The following is a 22229-nucleotide window of genomic DNA, read 5'->3' as shown; positions in this document are numbered from 1 at the left end:
CTGGAGGATAAGAATACATCGCTACAAAGCCTTGGTCTTTCATTAGCTCAACTGTAGGTGGGTCAGGGGGTACAAGGAAGGATCCCTGTACCGTAAGTTGTTATTAGAATTAATGCTTGCAAATAAGCCCTAAAAGCTAGAGAGACTGAAACAAAGTCATTCAGTTTTTTGTGTGCATGTGTTAATGGACATGCGATGTCTCCTGCTTTCTGGAATAAAGAAGGGAATCTGAAAATTCACAACATTCTAAAGAAAGTCAGCTAGAAGCAGTTATGGTGAGAAAAAGTGATCACATGATGCTATTTAATGCCCAAACTTCACAGGCAAAGCTGCTGAGAAGAACAAAACACTTGTCAAACATAAAACATGTTTCAGTCATTTCAACAAAAGCTTGTTGATGCTCCAAGATTGGCAGAAGTGTCAAGTAAAGTTGAAAGAGGAATGTTCTGAGAGATTTACTTATTTTATTTATTTGACATTTGTTTACCAGGATAGTCCAACCGGACAGCAGGTGCTCTTTTTCAGCAGATGCCCAGGGAGAAAAGCTCCATAAATAATAAGTAGTAACAATATTAACAATATTAACAATATTTAGTAGTGAAAGTACAGTACAGAGTTTGATAAGTAAACAGCACAGTTAATACAGACAGTTAATAACATAGTAACCAAAATCAGACAGCATTATTGTGCAGGTAATACAGACAGTTAATAACATAATACAAAAAGTAGACAGTGTTGTAGAGAACTGTAATTAAAAACAGGAGTTACAGAAGTTAAACAGTGCAGTAAGAAACTGTTTAAGCAATGGAGGTCTAATGTGTTTTGATAGTTTAGTGGGGACAGAGCTGGAGTATCAGAGGGGGAAGAAAAAGGCATCATATGTGGAGTAGAGAGGAAACCAGTGATGATGTAGAAACCCATGTGAACAATATGGAGTGCAGCATCTGGTATTAGCCATGCAGTAAATACTCAGACGGGAAGGAAAATTCAACGACATTCTAGGAGATATCCAGAGAGCTATCCAAAAACTCATTCAGTATAGATGTAACAAGAGCACAGCATTCACAGGAGTTCTTTATACAAATAATACGTGAAACTTTGTCCAATTCTGCACCAGCTAAGACCACAAAATCAATGTAGTCCTCACAATATTTGTGTCTGTATGTCGAGCTGGAAGTAGACACTTTATGAATAAATAAAGGACTTATCAGGTAGCTGCAGAATTTAAAAAGAATCTATCCCTGTGATATTGAAATGTCATTGACAGTATTATCACAGAAATGCAGTTACTGAACTGCATATATAAAGTGTTACCCCATGTCTATGCTTATACAGATAAAATAATACATTATTTCACTTCTTAAAATGGGGATGTAACCTATAAAGGGGACACACTTATTTCAGAGATCAGAGTACCGAACTGTGTCAGGTTCTGTTTATTGTATCTGCTGGGTATGCTCTTGATGAAAATGATGAAGTAAGCAGCATCCAGTCTTCAATCCAGTCTGAGTATTTACTGCGTGCCTAATACCAGGTGTTACACTCCATATTGTTCACATGGGTTTCTACAGCACCACTGCTTTCCTCTGTGCTCCACTGACATAATGGTGTGTGTGTGTGTGTGTGTGTGTGTGTGTGTGTGTGTGTGTGTGTGTGTGTGTGTGTGTGTGTGTGTGTCTGTAACTGTGTATGTGTAGAGGCATCTCCCCTGTGACAGTCTGGCACTGGTCCATATAGATACTAACCACCTATGGTAATAAATTAGATAATGTATGGGAAATGGATACATTTTAGTGAACTGTTGAGACAAAGGCTCTTTTGCTTTATTGTACTGAACTCAGCCAAAGATTTCAAAATAATACAACCAGCATGCTGTTTAAAATATTTTGAACATTTCACACTGCCTTTGATGACATTTTCATACTGGTATTATGAAAAAAATATGTCGTGGAATTAACATAATGCAAATAGAAAGCTAATACAAGCTTTGTAAGTACACTTGTTGGGCCATTTTGTGACCTTTGTCCCCCATTATTTTTGGTTTTGTCCTGAATTCTTGCACTAAGAGACTGACATTTTTTCAGATAAGTATTTAAAATACCATTTGAGCTCACTCCTCAAATTTTGCATTATAAATAAATAAAAGGGGAGCAAATTTGAATAGTGTGACCCAGCTCACCCCAAGCCATGCACAGCATATGTTCACAAACTGTCCACGCAAAATAAACATATTTATTTTCTAAACATAAATTGTAAAGTAGGTCAGAAGAAACCTTTAATTTATAACTGTAACACTACCCTAGATACCAAGGTATATACTTCTGTGAAACTATAAATCAACATGCATTTTATTAATTTTCTATTCTATATTTGTCTTCATATACAACCAATAGTATCATTGTCTGTTCTTACCCATATGGCTATACCCAGTCAACAAATGTTAAATAAATAAATAAGCATCTGAGGAACAGATGTATTCCTATTTGATTTTAATAAAGTTCCACTACCTGATAATGTTTTACTATTTTAAATAAAGATATTAATCCACACATGGTATGCTGGGCTGTTTCAATACTACAACCTGGAAGGGCTGCCTGCCTGGAATAGTATACAGTCAGCTTTTAGAAAGTAAGTGCTAAAATATTAATCCTTATATTGACCATGCTATACAATTATTTACATGTTAACAGGGTTTAAATATTTACATTTAACCTGATTTCCTACCACATTTATACACAAACTTAATACTGATTCCTTATTTGCAGACATGTATAAGCTTATATCCCTGATTACTCTAGACATCAAATTTTAACAATTAATTATTCAACAAGTTTGGAATTAGTTAATCTGGCTATGTGGTTCCATTGCACCACTTTAGTAATGGGTGCTAACCCTAACCTTGTCCGTGTATCCAACCCTAACCCTGTACTGTAACATTAAAAAACTCCCTGTAGCACTGCCATTACACACGAGACACACAGACACAAAAATATGCAAATATACACAGACACACTACCAACAGCCCATCTATCCCCTTACCTAACCCTGACCTTAACCCTAAAATATACACACTTGCACACAAACATATAAAACCTATCCCTCACCTATCACTGACCCTAACCTTATTTCTCAAAGAAATGTGCAAACACTCTCACCTCCTTCAAACCCTACTCACTTCTCTTGATGAAACATACCATCGACATTTTGATCACTCAGGTATCCGTACATTCAGCATTATACACCACCCTGCATTTGTCGATCAAATATACATTCAACAAAAATATATGGCTATAGATATATATTACATTTACAATACTGCACTCATCTTACCCTTTAAATCAGTTTGGTGTGTTGTATTTTCTCTTTATCTGAAGTTAAAGCTATTACTCTAAGGCATTTTTATAGTCTGAAGTGTTTTTCCCTTTTTTTTTTTTTTCTTTTTGGTGGTTTCTGTGCTGGGCGTAGGTGTTCTGACTTGACTGGGCCCTCATTTTATTGCATTTTACTATCTCTCTTCTGAATCTGAAGATGTAGCTATAAATTGATTTATTTGGGTTTTATAATTTCCATTGTTATTTCTCTGAGCTCTTAAGCAGAGCATTAGCATTGCTTATCTAATTATGTGTTGTAGTCACTTTTCAAACTTAAAACAAAAACCCAGCTTTGGCCAGTTGCATGAGTTGTAACTGGAGCTTGTGATAATTAACCCATCCCCCTGGTGTTTTACATTACAGAAGCTTGAAAGAAAAGCATTTGGACTACATTTTGCATCAATGGAAGTTCATTTAAACTACATTTACAATATTGCACTTATATTGGCTTTTAAATTAGATTGATATGTTGTGTTTGCTCTTTATCTGAAGTTAAAGCTATTAATTTAAGGCATTTTTATGGTCTGCATTTTTTGTGGTTTATGTGCTGGACCCAGATGTCCTGAACAGACTAGGCCCTAACGTTACTGCATTTTTATAGGGTAGCCACCTATCCATTTGTTTTCTGGACTATCTGAAAATCAAACCAATTGTCCTGTGGTCCATAAAGCACTGTACAAACTCCAGTATTCTGTTAAAAAAAACAGACTATCGGAGTTTGTTAAATCTGCAGATTTGCTATGCAGGGCCGGTGTTAGCATTTTGGGGGCCCCCAGCAGATGTCAAGTTGGGGGCCCCCTGGGCACTTCAAGCCTATGTATCACCTTGTCACTGCCACCCTTCCTAAGAAACATTTTAGTTCATACTGCAAACTTTTTAGAGTATTGCACACAAACTGACCTGTAGCTAAAATACTATTACATTACAACAGGCCTGTTTAGCACACTATGTTGGACCATCTCACAAAGAGACATTTACAGTTACTGGAATTTAGTTGCAACAGTGATACACTTCAGCAACTTTATGTACAGGTCTGGACTTAGGTGAAATGGCACCCTAGACCTACTGTTTCAGCACCCCCCCCCCCACACACACACACACACATACACACTCCCTCCAGTCTTCCCTTGGTGTTTTTCCTCCATCTTGGGCTCCCCATACCATGCACACTACTTTTTTCTCCCTTTTCTCTTGCTTTTCCTTATTCTTCAGCTTCTTCAAGGAGCCATAACTCCATATATGCTCTGAAGTGCATTTTAAAGATTTTATTTCTTTTTACACAATCTTTTCAACCAACGATGACTTGAACAGAAATTATAATTGAGGAAAGCAACTATGTTGCTGTACAGCTTTAGTTTTCCTTGCATCCTTTCAACATACCTTTCCTGACCAATTCAGCACAGTGATAACCATTTAGGAAATAACTCAAGTAAGTCAGGGCCCAAGAAGCCATACGGTTATAGATGTTCTGGGGTGTATTTTACAGCATTTTTCCAGCCTTTACAGTGGTGACCTAAATAAAAAAAAAAAAAAAAACATGAGTAAGAAAAGAATTGCAGGTTTATTTTTTTTTCCTTTCAAGAAAGACATAAGTTGTACACAAGATTTAATTTTCAAAGATGACAGAATTACAGCAACAATAAACTAACAAGCTAGTTATTGTCTGGATACACAAGTCCTATCTGGGAATTGCCTGCCTCCCTAACCCCCCCCCCCCCCCAAAAAAAAAAAAAGACTGCCTAAGCATCGCTCTGGTTTTAGGCTGGGAAGAAAGCAGAGGTTCAAACTGCCACAGACATGTTTTGCAAGTCACTGTAGACATACATATACATAGCATGCCCTCTCACTCCTCAGCCCAAACTGTCAATACCTGAATGCATTCCTGAAGTGTGATTGTGAGGAAAGTGAAACAAATAATGACTGCAGTAACATATTCTACTTTGTTGTTCCTAGACAGTACCCTGTCCCTGCACAGACCATAGTAACATTCTTTGTACACCTCTGAGGTCTGTGAGAAAAGTAAAAGAGAAGAATGAGCACACTGTCCCGAGCCCAAACACAAGCTATAATGACCTCATGAGCACACTTCTAAGGTTTGACTGTGATGAAAATTAAAGAAGTAGTAACCATACAACCCCACCACCACCACACCTACACACAACCTGCAGCAGCTTCCTGTACACACATATCCAAGCAGGGATGATATTAGCATGGCTGCAGTTGAGGGCATAGGTCATTATCAGCTTTATTCTAACAGGGTCATATCACAGCCTGTTCAGGTAAAAGAGCGTAATCAGAAAATTAAAAGATTTTTTCTCCTCACGTTTTCAAAACCAGCAATAGCTTTTGTGGGGCCCCTATAATGTCAGGGATAATTAAGTGAGCCCCCTGTATCCATTTATATAATCTGGGAGTGAGGGCCCCCAGATTCTTAGTAGATTTAAGTGTCTAAATGTTCTGTGACATATGTTATGCCTACCCTTTGAAATATAATTACTTGTTAGCTACATTTTTTACTGATACCCAGAAGAATAATGTGTGTCCTGGCATTACAGATAGAAATCACTGATACTTTACACACACACACACACACACACACACACACACACACACACACACACACACACACACACACACACACACACGTATAAGCCGTAGCAATACTAGTTTTGTACCACCGGTACTGGCACACAAGATCATTGACTGCTATTAAGCAGTTAACAAACAGTGGCAGGTGCAAGTCACTTTTATTTACCTCAAAGAGGAGTAATGCTAACATGTCACTGTCCCTGATTTTACACACCTTCCCTGATTTTGCAAATAATTTTGTTCTGTCTTTCATAAAAACTTTGATTTGCTTCTGAATCATTCAGGACTACAGACAGTCAATAAATCCAGATATCAGAGTTTTATACTTATTGAGCAAAAAAAATGCATGTTGATAAAAAATGTGTTATTCTATTAACTTTTAATTGAATTAGAGTAATATTTAAAACTTGTTCCTGATTTTGAGCCTTTATTCTGGTATTATTGGTATTGCACTGAACTCTTCAACAAAGAAGTTGCGAGTTACAGTATCTGCTCTTCTGCTCTTTTGTCAGTATTTATAAAACTCACTGTATGAGAAAACCATGCATGAAGATCAGAAGCATCAGCTGTTCTTAAACTCCAAGATATGCATTGAGCTCAGTCATGCTAGGCTCTCTAGTGCTTACCTTGCCTATGTTCTTTACCAGCTTTATTATAACAGAGTCATATCATAGCTATTCAGGTTAAACAACCTAATCAGAAAATTAACACATTTTTTCCTCCTCATTTTTCCCCAGTCAACCACAGCTTTTGATGGGCCCCCACACAGTCAAGGATGATTGGGGGACCCCTTGCAGCCATAGGTATTGCAGGTACTTAAGGCTGGATATGTTGTTAGTTTTAGTGGAGAGAATGTCCACCAGCAGGGTTTAACTAAGCCAGGGGCACTATATTAGTGGTAAAATATTTAATGGAATTGTAAAAACTGTTGCTTGATAAAACACTGTTACTATAACCAGCGAGTTATTAGCCACCTGTTTTATTAAATATGAAAGATTCCAGTACTAGCTTTTGTTGTTTTGACAGATGTGTTATAAAATATCAAGATAAGGTTACTTGCAGTGGTTGGAGCCCCCGAAACAGAGGGTCCCCAGCGACTGCAGGGTTCGCTGGTGCCTAAAGCCGGCTATGCTTTTATTTAAAATCATAAAAAGAGGATGTTCCTCTTCCTCCTGACATGCTGATGTCATGAAATGGGTGAAAATTAGGCGGGGAAAGTGGAGGAGATAGGCATAATTATGGGAGGTGCGAGCAGTGTGGCTTTGGTCTGGTTTTGTGCCAAAAGAAAGGTCACAACCCTACATTTTATTACCTCTATTATGAATTTGGTCCTTACCCTCATACCATGTTCTTGTTGTGCTTTTATACTTGGTGCTTTTGAGTTGCCTGCCCCTGCTGTATATTTTGCCTTAGAAGCTCCTCTCAGCCTCATCCTCTGTATACCTAGCCCTAGAGGCCATAGTAACTCCTCTCAGTCTTATCTCCTCTGTTCATCTTACTGGCTACTTACAGAAGAAACTGGGAAGGCCCTTTCTTAGACTATTAGTGCACTTTGAAATTGCCTTAAAGTGTATATTCCTCATTGCTGGCTTGTCTGCCTTTGAATCACGTTGTAATTACTTGTAGCTAGTTGTTAGACTGGGACTGAAATTCTAGTTGGAGTAGAAAGGTAGCTTGGTCTATCCATATTGGAAAATACACACAGAGGCTTAAAGCAAGAATTACTTGCAGCTAGTTGTTTAATTTGTTTCTGATACCTTTTCAGTTGTTGCTAACTATAGTGTGTTTTTACATTAGGAAGACTAGGCCTGCAATTGAGAGTAAGATAGTCTGGTCAGTTTTAGCTGGGACACACACAGGTAGACTTAAGTGAAAATTACTTGTTTTAGCTAGTTGCTTCACTTATTTTTGATAATAGCTCTTAGCTAATCAGGGACAAATGTCAACAGAATCAGGGACAAATCAATAAATAATCAGGGACACTTTTAAAATCTTAGCAATGTTAACTTGAAATATTGACAGAATATGAGAATAAGACTTACTGTAGCTTTTCTGAAGCCAAAAAGTCTATAACCCCAACTACTGTCATTATTTATTATGGGTAATGCACTACTGTTTCTCCAACAGTCATCAGTTTTAGGAGGGACTAGGAGGGACAAAGCTAAAATCTGAGTCAAAATCAGGGGCATTCCAAAAAATCAGGGACAGTTGAGAGGTATGTTTCTGACATTTTTCAATTTTGACTAACAAAGTGTGTTTTTACACTAAGAAGGCTGGGACTGCAAATCTAGTGGGAGTAGAAAGGTAGCTTGGTCTATCCAAGTTGGGAAACGCACAAGGGGGGTTAAAGGGACAATTACTTGTAGCTAGTTGGTGCCTTTTCACTTTTAGCTAACAAAGTGTGTTTTTACATTAAGAAGATTGGGACTTCTGTTCTAGTGGCAGTAGTAAAATAGCCTGCTAAGTCTGAGTTGGAAAACACACAGGGAAGCTTACAGTGAGAGTGTTTCATCAGCCAGAAGGATTATTATAGACTCAGTTCTTTGGTGTTATTCTGCATTAGAGAGCTACTTTTGCTGTGCTTTTATATTAAGAAGTTCCAAGATCATCCATTTTGTGGCAGAAGGTGTTTACCTGGTCTCCCTGAGTTTAGAAGCATTCCAGACAGCTCAAAGTGTAATCACTTATTGGCCAGAGGGTACAGGAGTTAGCTTTCAGATTTTTCTGTCTGCTGTAAATTAGGAGCTTTTCCCAGAACTGCTCTCCATGTAGTGGTGGTCAGCAGTACCCTGTATTGTAGCAAACCTATAAAGCTAGCACTTAGGACTTTAAGCTGTAACATAGAAAGGCTTGCATGGAGCTAAGCTTAGGGCAGCTAGTTAGGACATCAAACAGCACTAATATCAGATCGTAGCACTACCTAACATTTAGCCTTAACCCTAGACACCACTCAAGTGACACCTGTAAAATCAAGTCCATAAACCATAATAGCCCAACCCTAACACAGGTCTTGACAACATGGAATTGTAATTTCCTAATGTCTCTGTAGTCAGCTTGGTAGAAGTGGGCATCCTGAGACAATGTAGCAAGTGTCTCATGTACTCAGACAACTTTTTAATCCTTAAAGAAACCAACATAATGTGTGAGACATATTCATACATAACTTCCTTAGAGGCAAAAATCTTGCATACAAACAAGGTTGTCAAGAACACACACACTACAGCCTTCACATATACTGTTCAACACACACACGGACCTTCTTATGCCGAGACACTTAAAAGAAACCTCTGCATACCTCAAATACCTCCTAAGCCACTAAACAGCAATACCTGTCCTCAGTAACCACTAATGCACACTCCAAAAGCAACACAATACTACACATAAGTCTACAACCAATGATCCCTCAAGAACAAAGCCAATAAGGCAAGCAAACACTTTACCTAGTACTCTTGTCATAGGGGATTCTATTGTATGACACTTAATGTCCCCCTGACCACGCTAGACAAGGAGAAGATAATGGTTAATTGTCTATCTGGTGCAAGGATCTGTAATATCATGTATGCACTGAAGTCACTGCACCTCAGGTACCAATCTGATTCTATCATAGTCCATGTCTAGATCAAGGATCTGCAATATCATGCACGCACTCAAGTCACTGCACCTCAGGTACCAATCTGATTCTATCATAGTCCATGTCTGGAGCAAGGATCTGCAGGATCATGCATGCACTCAAGTCACTGCACCTCAGGTACCAATCTGATTCTATCATAGTCCATGTCTGGAGCAAGGATCTGCAATATCATGCATTAACTCAAGTCACTGCACCTCAGGTACCAATCTGATTCTATCATAGTCCATGTCTGGAGCAAGGATCTGCAATATCATGCATGCACTCAAGTCACTGCACCTCAGGTACCAATCTGATTCTATCATAGTCCATATGGGTGTAAATGACTTCAGATGTACCTCACTGGACTTTATGAAAAGAGACACTATGGATCTTTCTGAGTAAATGTTACAGACAGGAATGTGCTTTGCACTGAGCGGCATTCTAGCCTCACCAAGGATGATGCCAAAGTATGAAGAGAAAATGATTGATATTAATAACTGGCTTAATTTCTAGTGTCAGCTAGGTCAACTGATACAATGTCTGGCAGACACTGATGTGGCAGCAAATTCATTAGGACAGCTATGAACAGGAACTACAGTTTTTTTTCCCATGGTAGCAACTGATCAAGATGGTCCCTTTGTTAATGTTATAGTGCAAAAATACATGTGTCCCATTTCTTGTAGATACAGGGGCTACTAGATATAAGATTACTTTGGCAGACACCTAACACATACCACTTTCTAAACATACAATTTGGGGTGTAAGTATGCCTAGAGTTATTTTAGATTATTCACAAATATAACCTGTTCCTATTCAAATTGGTCCAGTAAAAGAGCAGTGTGCTTTTATTCTAAGAAATGTGTCCCCTTTAGATCTGTTCGGTAGAGATGTACTACAAACTTAGACGTACTGTTTATTGCACACCTTATGGTGTATGTTTAGATATCCCTAATGAATCTTTAGGATTATATTCTAATACTATCTGTTCAAATGAAGATGCCCTTTGTGCTTTCATAACAGCAAAGCAGAGAGTAGAAAATGGTGGAATGTTATTCCTCGGCAGCTCCGGACTACCCGTGATAATGAGGTACAGCTCATACAGGATGCAAAACCAGTTCATATGATATTAAAAGACAGGATATTGTTTTTCTTTTGACTCAATTAACAGAATTAGGATTTAAGGTTAAAAGAAATTGCAATTATGGAAGTTGCAGGTTCAATACTTGGAACATCTTTTTTTTCAGACGGTGCTATACAGATCTTGCCTTCACAAATTGCTGGAATCCAAATTGCACCAGTCCCTACTACAGTGAAACAACACTAGCTTTTCTAGGTTTAACAGGTTACTATCGACAATGGATTTCTAACTATGCAGAAGTTGCTAAGACTTTGGTTAGAACTGTTAAAGAAAGATACCCCTGAACCTTTACCCTGGCAGGATTATCATGAAAAGTCTTTTGCACAATTGAAAACATTGCTTTTAAATCCTCCTACAGTTGGGTTACCAGATTATTCTGACATTTTTTTCTGTTTTGTAGTGAATGAAATAAAGTAGTGTTAGGATTTTTAGCACAAAGTAGAACTTATGGTTTTAGACCTGTTGCTGATTTCGGCACAAATCTTGATCCCATAGCTGCAGCCCTCCCTCACTGTCATAGGGTAGCGGCCACGATTCCACACATTGTAGACATGGTGGATTCACTAGCTCTCGGGCATGAAACTTACATGGCAGTTCTGCATTCTGTAGAGGCTCTGTTACTCCAGCCTCAATGTGTTCATTTTTTTTTCCTTGGGACCAATCATAACAACAGCAACAGTTGTTTCACCTGCTTTTGTCACCTGGAACCATAAGTGCTTCATCTTCTGTGACCATTGGAACTGCAAGTACTAAATTTTTTCTTAACTGACATACACGTTTTGCTAAAAATAGAGACAGATGTTTGGTTAGAATTGAACCAAGAGCACCTGAATGGAATCCTCAATTTAATACTTTTTCTGCTGCCTTGCATATTTATGCACAGACCCTCAATGTTAGCAACTAGTGGGTTTATGAGCATCTTCCTACTGCACATGATGGGGGTATTTCATTGATTCATAGTGTTTATGAGCATCTTTCTACTGCACATGATGGGGGTATTTCACTGATTCATAGGGTTTATGAGCATATTCTTACTTCACATGATGGGGGTATGTCATTGATTCATATACCACTGACTGATTCTGAGCTTTACACTGCATTTTGCCTTGTTTTTCTTTCTAAAATTGAAATACCATAATGCAACTTCAACTTGCAATTACTGCTAAAAGATATGTTTGCTACTGAAAAATGGAGCAGTTGTTTTTGTCAGAATTAATACTTGCAATTTTACTTGGAAAATTTATGATAGGGCTGGAAGGTAGAGCATTGCAGCATTATATGAATATTTCTACATTTGTGGAAATAAAGCTTATCCCTGGTTACCTACAGATTGGTCTGGTTGTTGTTATATTGGTCATGTTATTCCAGCTATTCAACATACAGCTGCTTTACTGGAAGGACAGATTCTCAATTCTCATCACAACAGAAAGACTAAAGACATTCCTAACCCAGCTGGTAAAACAGATGCCTCCTAGATATATCATAATACTGTACAACAAACTGCTTTTGAAGGGCTTACTTGCATGAATTTTGGTGATAGGGTCATTTCTGGAAAAGGCTTTGTACCTACTTATGGGGAGGTGAAATCCATCTGGGAACTTAGGAAATGATCTAGGCTCCTGGAAATATTAAGTAATTCGACTTTTGAGGCTATTAATTTGATAACATAAGAATTGACTGCAATGCACTATGTGGTGATACAAAATTGCATGGCACTTGACTTTACCTTCACATCCAAAGTGGGGTGAGTGTGTGCTCATTCAAACAGAGATTGCTGCTTTTCCATCTCCAATAATACTGGTGCCATCCATAATCACAAAGAAATCATTCAAAAAGTTGCTGAATATTCACATGCAAAGAAGCAGATAGTTCCCAAAGGGCATGGTTTAAGTAACCTTTTCTCTTGATGGGGAGATGGATTTTAAAAGTTTTTCATGCTTATAGCCATTATAATAATAATGTTAGCCCTTCTACTCTTTATATTTAAAACGCATTCTAAAATTATTAGAATAAAGAAGAGATACAGATTTACATATCTGTAAGACTGAAACTGTTCCACTGACCACTATTAATAAAAATCATAGTACAGCACAAGATGAAAATAAAGTGTTGCACAATTTTAGTAAGATATGTAATAATTTATATAAAGAATCGTGGGGGATGTGAACATATACACAGTACTGAATGTGTTACTGATGATTTTTTGCAGGATTTAGATAGTATTTTTGTTCCATCAAAACCTGGGCATGTTGTCATTGTAAATAAGACTAAATTTTTGAATGAACTATGTAATGATTGTGCATGTCAGGGACAGAAAGAAACAGCATGTAAAAAATGTCTGATAGCAAAGTGAAAAAATGTCCTTTCATCTAAAAACTTGCAGTCATTGCCCAGTCATAGAAAAACATTATGATCTGGGTGATGCTTTATAGCCTCAGATGGGGGAATGTGAAGGGGAGAAGTACAGAGAAGGGAAGAATCATTTGTTAGTGTGTGCATTATATTTCTAATATCTTGTTATAGCAGAATGAAATCTTGAGTGTCCTTCAGTATGTATCCATTGATTTGCTTCTTGTCTAATATAAGCTGATAGAGAAGACAAGTGTAAGATTTGCTCTGAGCAGAAAGTTCTATCACAGAATTCAGAATTTGTGGCTAGTATGGAATGTCGCAAATAAGCAGATGTTAGTTAGCAAAATTAATGATGTAGTGTTTATTTTTAATTGGTCTGTGGCAGTTTTATGAGTATTACAATAACGTTGCTTTTAATGAAAAAAGTATAAAATATATAAAATGTATGTACAGTGGTGAAGCGGTCATGTTGTCACCTCACAGCAAGAGGTTCTCCGGTTCGATTCTCGGCTGGAGTGCCTTCTGTGTGGGGTCTGCATGTCCTCCCTGCATTCATGTGGGTTTTCTCCATGTTACAAAGACATGCATCTGGAGTGTTTCTCCCCGGGCTTCTGCTGAAAATTGGCTTTGTTCCAAGTCGGACTTTCCCGGTAAACAAATGTTAAATAAATAAATAAATAATACAATAATTCTTGTAACTCAGGGAGAAGGGATCTTGATTTCCTAGTTTCCCACATACATGCTTCTCTGTGCAATAAAGGAGATTAACATGAGTCAGTTCAGCAGAGAATAATAAAAGTTATTTGCTACCCTAACACTATGCGGTAGCTGGTCTGAATGTGTGGAAAACTTTGTGGCCCTGCACTACCAAGGTGCACTCTGCTGCCTTAAACCCTGTGTTGGTAACTGCACAGATGTCTGTATTCCCCAGGGTAATGACAACTTGGAAAATGGAGTTTCGTTTTTAGACTCCTGGCATTGAGCAGTAATACCTTTAAATCCCTTTGGTTGGTTTTACTACATTGGAACGTTTTTCAGTTTGGTATTACCTAATAAAGGCGCTATGGGGAGGACAATGCTTTAGCCAATATTCAAAAGCATAGGGGACACAGATGCAGACCATCCTTATCCAAATAACATGGTCTGTCAACCATATCATCAAATGCTAACAAATATTGTACCCCCTTGGAATGACATCAGAAGCTAAGCCAAATATAAAATCAATCATCTTCTGTTCATATTGTGGCAGCTTCCATGGTGAAGGTAGAATGCTGCTCAATGTTAAGCTCATACTCACCTGGGACATATATTCAGAAAGCTCCACAATATCTCTGTCCATATAGTCCAGGGAGCTCTCAGGTCATTTATAGCCACATGGACTATGACAGAGACGTATTGGTAACTGTGGTCCAATGACATGAGTGCATGTATGATCTGGCAGATTATGGCCCCTGATGCAGCTGACAGTGACTTTCTCCTTATTTAGCCCAGGGAGAGGAACATCTGTGTATCTTACAATGGTGTCTCCTATGGCTAAAATATCAGGATGTGTGATGACTTGCCTTGCGGACTGTGAAGTTGAGACTCCATGCAATGTGGCTGCATGAGTGTGACAGTGTTGTTTTGGTGGAGTGCATTTGTGGCTGCTGAGAATATTTGTTCTAGGTATAATGGCTGGGAGGTCTTTGGAGTTTATAAAGATTACTTTTAAGTACCTCTGTATATGGGAATCTATGTGTCTGATCTATACTGCATGTTGTGGATGTAGTGTGTGCATTTCTGTCAATCTGGTTGGTAGTATGAGTGCTCATGTGTGAAAGTTTAGCCTCCACTGACATTGTGTAAATACTTCTCTCACATACTTTATCAATTTGTTTGAGAATAAGTTGATTGTCAGTAAACAAAAGGCAATTGGTCCATTGCCTCAGGATTCCCATATCCACCAATCTGGCTACAGAGACAGCAGAGAAGTTCACTTCCATGGTTTCTGGAACTTTTTAGATAATCAATGAGTTGTTACAGGAGTAAAGAGTAGTAACAGGAGTACCTGCTTCAGAGCATGTAGTGTAGGGCAGTGCTTGTCCCTGTACAAAACAGGAGTACCTGCTCCAGAGCATGTAGTGGAGGGCAGTGCTTGCCCCTGTGCAAAACAGCAGTACCTTCTCCAGAGCATGTGGTGTATGGCAGTGCTTGTCCCTGTGCAAAACAGGAGTACCTGCTCCAGAGCATGTGGTGTATGGCAGTGCTTGTCCCTGTGCAAAACAGGAGTACCTGCTCCAGAGCATGTAGTGTAGGGCAATGCTTGTCCCTGTGCAAACTAGTTGTTCTTTATTCAATTGTGTAAAAAGGAAGTCAGAAGGTTAGTTTTGTAGGGAAAATATCTATTCTATGTACGTGCCATACTAACTCTATGGTCATACCAACACAAACAAAAGGGAAATCTATGAAAACAAAAGAATCACTTCAAACACACTCTTAGAAACCACAATAATGGTGGTTTCCTATGGAAAAATCCAAATGAGGAGTTCAGCATTTGCAAGGTGAACTCAATCAGACAGAACCTCAACAAGGTTGCACTCAGTGGATGGTAGGAAAGCCAACTTGCACTTATTAGACACTTATCAATCCATTTTTATCAGATTCTCAACATCAGAATGGCAATACTGAATAAGCACAAAGTGAGAAATATTCACATATAAGAAATTGTGGTCTGTCTGAACGTGTGCACACACATCTGCATGAAATAAAGTTTAACTTTGACATTCTTGTGTCTTAGAATGTTTATATGCTGCCAGCATGTCTTTTCCTTAGCATAGCAGATACAGAACAGTCTCCTTTAGCCTGATTTCTGACTGGTATATAATGATTAATCAACAGCCATTGAAATTATAGCCCAGACTTTTGCAAGTAAAGCATCTAAAATTCAGAACACTATGAATATACTAGCCTGAAACATGAAGATTCTCACCAGGTAATTAAATGTGTTTTTCACTGGGTCTGCTTGTACCATAAACTCACCTATTTTCTTTGCTCTATGTTATGCTACCTCTCAGAACACACTGCAACATGTACAGGAATAAGAAATATAACTTACCAAGAAAGTGACATTAAACTCCAACTGATAAAGTCTCAGTAATTTAAATGCTGATTAAGCAGAACTTGGCAATTCATAGGGAAGCCTTTATATTCTCCTATAAGAAACTGGAGATGAGTCCAAGCAACTCTTTTTTTTTTTTCAAAGATAGTTTTTTTCATAGAATAAGATACATGCTTACACTGATGCATTTTGATAATTGGCATTGCAGGGAGAATATGATAACATGGCAGAATATAGGATGGAAAGCAATCAATATGGTGGGTCAGTTTCATGAGGCAGAGCGTACAACAAACTAAGTACATTGGGACAGGTAATGAAAGAAAAAATGGTCACAACATTATTTTTTACCCCTTCTGTTTGCCCATAAATTAAAGAATGCTCATTCTGGTAATGTTTTTGTGATTTTTCAATTTTTATTGAAGCTTTGAGATTTGCTGTGTCAGAAAATGTCTGGAATTTATCCTTCTGAATTCTGATTTTTACCTAAAATAGACTGCCCTGCGTAACAGGATCAGCTTCTACTGCACAGCTCCCTTTCCTGGGAGACAGAAGAGTGCACGACATCTGTTTTTGAAGCAGGAGACTTTACAACCATTCTTTAGGGAAATAAGGCTTTTGATATTGCTGCTTTCTGCACTACCGTTCTTTTCATACGTGTTTCCACCACTTTGCATTGTTGTAGTCAGTTTCCTATAACAATGTTCAAACTATGTTCTTCATATTGATCACTGCTACAGTAGCCTTAGCTTTATGGGTTACATCCTGCCAAGGATATAACAGTTCTCCAGCTTCCAAAGATTCAGGGCACCTTCCACATGCCCAAACTGTCAAGCAGCTCAAGGTGAGATAACTAAAAGACAAGTCTAGGCATGAAGCCCTTCATACTCCTCTGAGGCTTTTGAGGATCAATGGTCTCCTTATGTTTTCCTCTGCTAGGCAGATAAGTTTCCTTTGGGGGAAAACTTACATTTTCTTATATTTACTGTTTTTTTTTTTTATTTTATTTTTTTACTTTCCTTTTCAGGAAAGTTATTTTAAAGCTAGGGGTGCTGTGTTTTAATGGACTGTCTAGAGACTGTAACATAGTTTTAAACAGAGCACCCATTTTTCCCATAGTGTTATAGTATAAACTAACTGATAGATTTTCTGTGGAGAAATCATGTTTAATTTTCTGTTGTGAGGCTGCCATAGTGTTTGAAAGTGCTTTTCTATCAAAAAAATTTACTTCTGTGGACTGGCAGTTTTACCAGCATTTGCTGCTTGTCTTTCTTGGGAATGAGGCACCGTTTTCACCTTGATCATGGAACAGATTGTCAGTCCCATGGGGAGTCCTTCTTCCAGTCACAAAAAAAAAAAAGTTAAGCAAGCAATCTTTAACACCACAGCAGGATGGCAATTTGACTCAGCCACAGGTGGGTGACTCTGCTGTGGCCATTTGTTGTACTTCAGACCACTCATCTTTTACCCCGGATCCCTCAGGTGTAGCACGTACAGCCAATATGGATTGGGGGTTAACCATGTCCTCTGTGGCTGGTGGGAAAGGGAGAGCCACTCTTGTCAGTCCTAGGAGAGGGAAAAGGGAAGGTTTCCCTGTTATTTCGGAATGATGTGCCCATCCCTGTGGAAGCAGCGGTTGCTGTTAATAACATGGTCGGGTCCCATTTTTCCTCTCAAGAAAAAACAGAATAAACAGTCTCAACGGAAATCAGGTAAAGAGATGTTTAAGAAGTGGCAAGGGGGTTCAAAAAAGAAGTCTCAAACCTCCCAAAACTAAGGACAGTCCAACAAGTCTGAATGACTATACAAGAGACCTTGTGACCCCCTTCCACCCCGGCCACTATTCTCTTCTAGAATTCTGAATCCCCATTTTCTATTTGGCAACAGATTGTTTCAGACAAATGAGTTCAGAAAAACCATTCAACAAGGTTACATGTCGCAGTGGGAGTAAATTCCTCCTTTCTAGGGTGTCATTCCACATCTATAAGATCATACGCTTTTGTTTCCACTTGTTCTTCATCACATGCTTTCCCAAGATGTAATAGAACCAGCTCCTCCTTCCCAGGTGGGGAAGGGGTTTTATTCAGGGATATTATTAGTGCCAAAAACAGAAAATGCTTGGAGACCAGTTTTGTATCTTTCTTTCCCACACCTGTTTGCAATACTACAGACATTCAAAATTATGTCATTTCACAACCTGTTACTTCTTCTTCCTTTTCCAAGTTTCCTGGTAATACTAGTCTTAAAAGATGCTTATCATTACATCCCTATTCATTAAGACTTCACATGTTTCTTAAGGTTTTGTTTGTCTGAATCACACTATCAGTTGTATGTCTTATTCTTTGGACTATCCACTGCATCAAGAGTATTCACAAAGTGTCTGGCTGCAGTTATAGCCCATTGTAGGCTACAGGGTATTCACGTTTTTCCTTATTTAGATGACCTGATTATCTTTGCAGAGTATTTTTCAAAATAAGTCTCTCTCTCTCTCTCGGATAACAGATCTCTTGTACAAACTGGGATTCCAAGAGAACATTCAAAAGTCTTCTACACTCGCTCACACAGGATTGTGTTCCTGGGATGCCAACTAGACATCTCAGTTCTAAGAGCTTTTCTTCCACAAGAAAAAAAACAGATTGTTATCTAGATCTATTTCTAAAGTTTCCCATTCAGACCTCGGTCACTTCAAGGAAATACCTCAAAACTGTGGATCTCATGACATCTATGATTCTCATGATACCCTTGGTAAGACTCCACATGAGAAAAATACAGTGACATCTGAAATCTCTTTAGTCCTAGCATCAATGTCATTTGTCTTTTTAGAGCCCAGTACTGGGGTTTGTCAGCAGATAAATGTTTTGGTGAAGACAGCATATATCCTTAAATCCAGGTCTCCCCTTCTCCATCCCTGCTCCAAAGCAGTCAGTCACCACAGCAGCTTCAGACTTTGCTTGGGGAGCAGTTTCGGGAGGGATAAAGGTGCAACATTTCTGGGACACGAAGGACAGATGCAAGCACTTAAATATCAAGGAGATGCTTCCCGTATCAAAGCACTCAGCTCTCTAAACCATTTTTGGTCTCCAGGACCTCTTCATGTGGTTACAGACAACATCACAGTTATGTGGTACATCAACAAGCAAGGGGGGAACCAGATCATACCCCCATTGCAGACTAGTTATGTTAGCTTGGGACATAGCTTCACAGCACAATCTCACTCTAGAAGCATCCTACATTAAGTCAGAGCAAAACTGTGTGGCAGACAAGCTGAGCAGGACCAGGGCAGACCCTCATGAATGGAAAATCGATCAGATGGTCTTACAAGATTTGACTCATCTGTGGGGAGTTCCTCAAGTAGACTTCTTTGTCTTCTCTCTGAGCAATCAACTGGCAAAATTATGTCCCAGGACACCATGCAAGAAGGCCTGGAAGACATATCACTTTGTTTTTCTTTGGACAGGAATGTTCCTGTATGCCTTTCTACCCTTTCCACTAATAGCTAGGGTACTTCTGAAGGTGCAGAAGGAATCCCTAAGATCATTATGGTGACTTCCTTCTGACCCAAGTAACTGCAATTCTCCCTTCTTTTGGAAATGGATGAGGCAATTACTAGAAGCTTTCTCACAGAATGGATCTACTCACACAAGAACAGGGGTGTTTGATACACCCTGATGTCAATCATCTTCAACTGACTGCCTAGACGAAAGGATCTTAATTCCTTTTGGGTATCTGTTTTGTGAAGATGTGCAGCAGGTACTTTTTAAGCGTAACCTGGATAACTGGATGGGAAATACAAAATACATCCCTGAGTTTCCATCGGTGTCCCTGCTGGATAGGGGTATCAGGTACTGATTTGTCTATACATGGGCTAAACTCTTGGCTAGGCTTATAAGGGCCTCAGGACCAATAGCCTAGTAACTTCCTATGATCCTATGATACTGTGGGACAGATGAAAAAATGAGGACATCAGAACAAAAGCCAAAGTACCTGCAATTGCAGAGAAAATGAAAGGGAACATTCTACAGTGGTTTGGACATGTGCAGAAAAGCAGAAGACAATCTGGTGAAGAAGATTTGTGACAGACGGGAAGAAGGCAGGAGGAAATTAAGGCATCAAGCAAAAAAGATGGATGGATTGTGTGAGAGAAGACCTGTGACAGTCAAACATGACTGCTGAAGAAGACAGGAGGGTGGCATTGAATCGAGAGAGATGGTGACAGTTGACATGACACCCCAACCCCGTGTATAAAATGGGGGAAAAAGGGGGTTGAGGATGATGATGATGATAACGCAATTCAGTAGCATTTAATGTTAATGAACAATATCACTCAGTCCGAGTGTATTGCTGAAGCTGTCCAAAGACTCTGTAGGATCACCTAGTCAATCCAAAGTCTTGGGAAAAGCAGCTCTATTTATATGATGAACCTGGAACTGCAGGTAGGGATCCTGCCTGCAAAACCACCTTTGGCATATAAATTGATTGGCATAGCCACAGGGCTGATCAGTGCCACTGCTCCATCTGTTGGGCAGAATGGAGAATGCAAGGATCACAGCCAGCACAGTTATCAGTTTTGTATTCCTCAAATGTGAAAACAGAAACATGGATGTGGTGCCACTAGCCCACCAGGAAATGCAATCTTAAAAAAAAAACAAAAAAAAACAACTGTAAAGTGTGCAATCCACTGAAGAGTTTGAGAGAAGGCTCATACTATACATCACTGCATACATGAATGGTCCTAGCAAGCCCTACAATTCCCAACACTGGCAGGACAGTTCCACTTCTATGTGGAAGAAGTTACTGCAGGCAGTCTGCCTTCCCACCCAGCACTACCTGGAGTACCAAGTCACACATACAAGTGGACCTTTCATCCCATTTAGAAGCCTATTGGTTTCAATGGGCTTCACCACTGATTTGGCATTGTACATTGCTAAGCCTCATGAATACCCATCACCAAATGATTTCTCTAAGTCGACCCCATCTCCCCTTTTGTAAATGAGTGAAGGGTTCTACCAGTCCTCATTAGCATGACATGAATGGGAACTGGTAGTGCCCTATCCTTTGGAATTGTGCATGGAATAACAAATTCATCTGGACATGCTACTTCACATCAAACCCTTTTGGAATGTAGCCCAAAGAAATGCAACACAATAGATTGTTAGTAGGATTAGAGCAGCCACTCAGATACAAAGATAAACAACAACCACAAGTTCCACCGAACCATTTATTAAAACTAAGATAGCTTCTCTCTCTGACGTCTCGGCCAAAAGCCTTCAAGGAGTATACTTGTGGTTGTTGTTTATCTTTCATCGTGTTCCAGGTTGCTGTTGCTGCATACTCAGATACAAAGAGCCTGACTTGTACATTAGACTGAAACAAAACTACTCACACGAAAAGTTTTGATCACTTTATCCCTTCCTCCAAAAAGACATGACCAAGAATTTTATTCAACTAAGAAAATGGTATTACTGCAGCTTCTTGCATAGAAAATTTTGATCCCTGCAAAATGATTCTTGATTTAAATTTTAAGAATCCTGTTCAGTCTGAATTACTTTTTAGGTTCATTCAATTTGAGTGTCTGTCTTATAACACACCAGTAACTTGCAAATTCTAAGCACATGATACATAAGTATTCTTCCTCAATGAATCTGAGACATCAGATATATTGCAAAATTACTGGTACGAAAATATTATATGAACTCACCCTAGAAACTATGATAAATCCAAGAGGCTTAGCTTGCAAATGCAAGTTTTCATACTAATCCTAAGTAATCTGGCTTAACATTAATAAGCAAGTACACCCAGACCAGACAGCAGGAGTGCTACTTCTGTAGCTTAGATACCAGGCAGTAACAGTAAATGAATGTATTAGCACACAGTGTCTAGTCAAAATCAAACGTTTTTTTTCACATAAATCCCTCTCACACCTACAATAATGCACTTACAACAGATGCAGCCTGTCTGCACTACATTTTCATGCTATTTAAAGCATCTATTACTGGCACTGAAACTGTTTGTTAAAGGATTATTGTTTGAAGGGTAATATCAATCTTTAAAAGTTTAATTGGTCTGATTGTATCA

General features: G+C 38.8%; 1 long non-coding RNA gene across 3 annotated transcripts in view; it reads right to left on the bottom strand.

The window, feature by feature from the left end:
• The window catches only part of LOC122802574, a 293850-nt gene that overhangs the window by 236206 nt on the left and 35415 nt on the right, over positions 1 to 22229 (bottom strand). For all 3 annotated transcript variants that reach the window (XR_006364958.1, XR_006364959.1, XR_006364957.1), the window contains exon 2: positions 4752 to 4884. This is a non-coding gene — a long non-coding RNA (uncharacterized LOC122802574). The remainder of the gene's footprint in view (positions 1 to 4751; positions 4885 to 22229) is intronic.

The sequence above is a fragment of the Protopterus annectens genome, chromosome 5.part0 (assembly GCF_019279795.1).
Source record: "Protopterus annectens isolate FY-2018-M chromosome 5.part0, PAN1.0, whole genome shotgun sequence".
Taxonomy (NCBI): Eukaryota; Metazoa; Chordata; order Ceratodontiformes; family Protopteridae; genus Protopterus; species Protopterus annectens.
The sequence above is the reverse complement of the archived record's forward strand: the minus strand, read 5'-3'. Positions and strand labels throughout refer to the sequence as shown.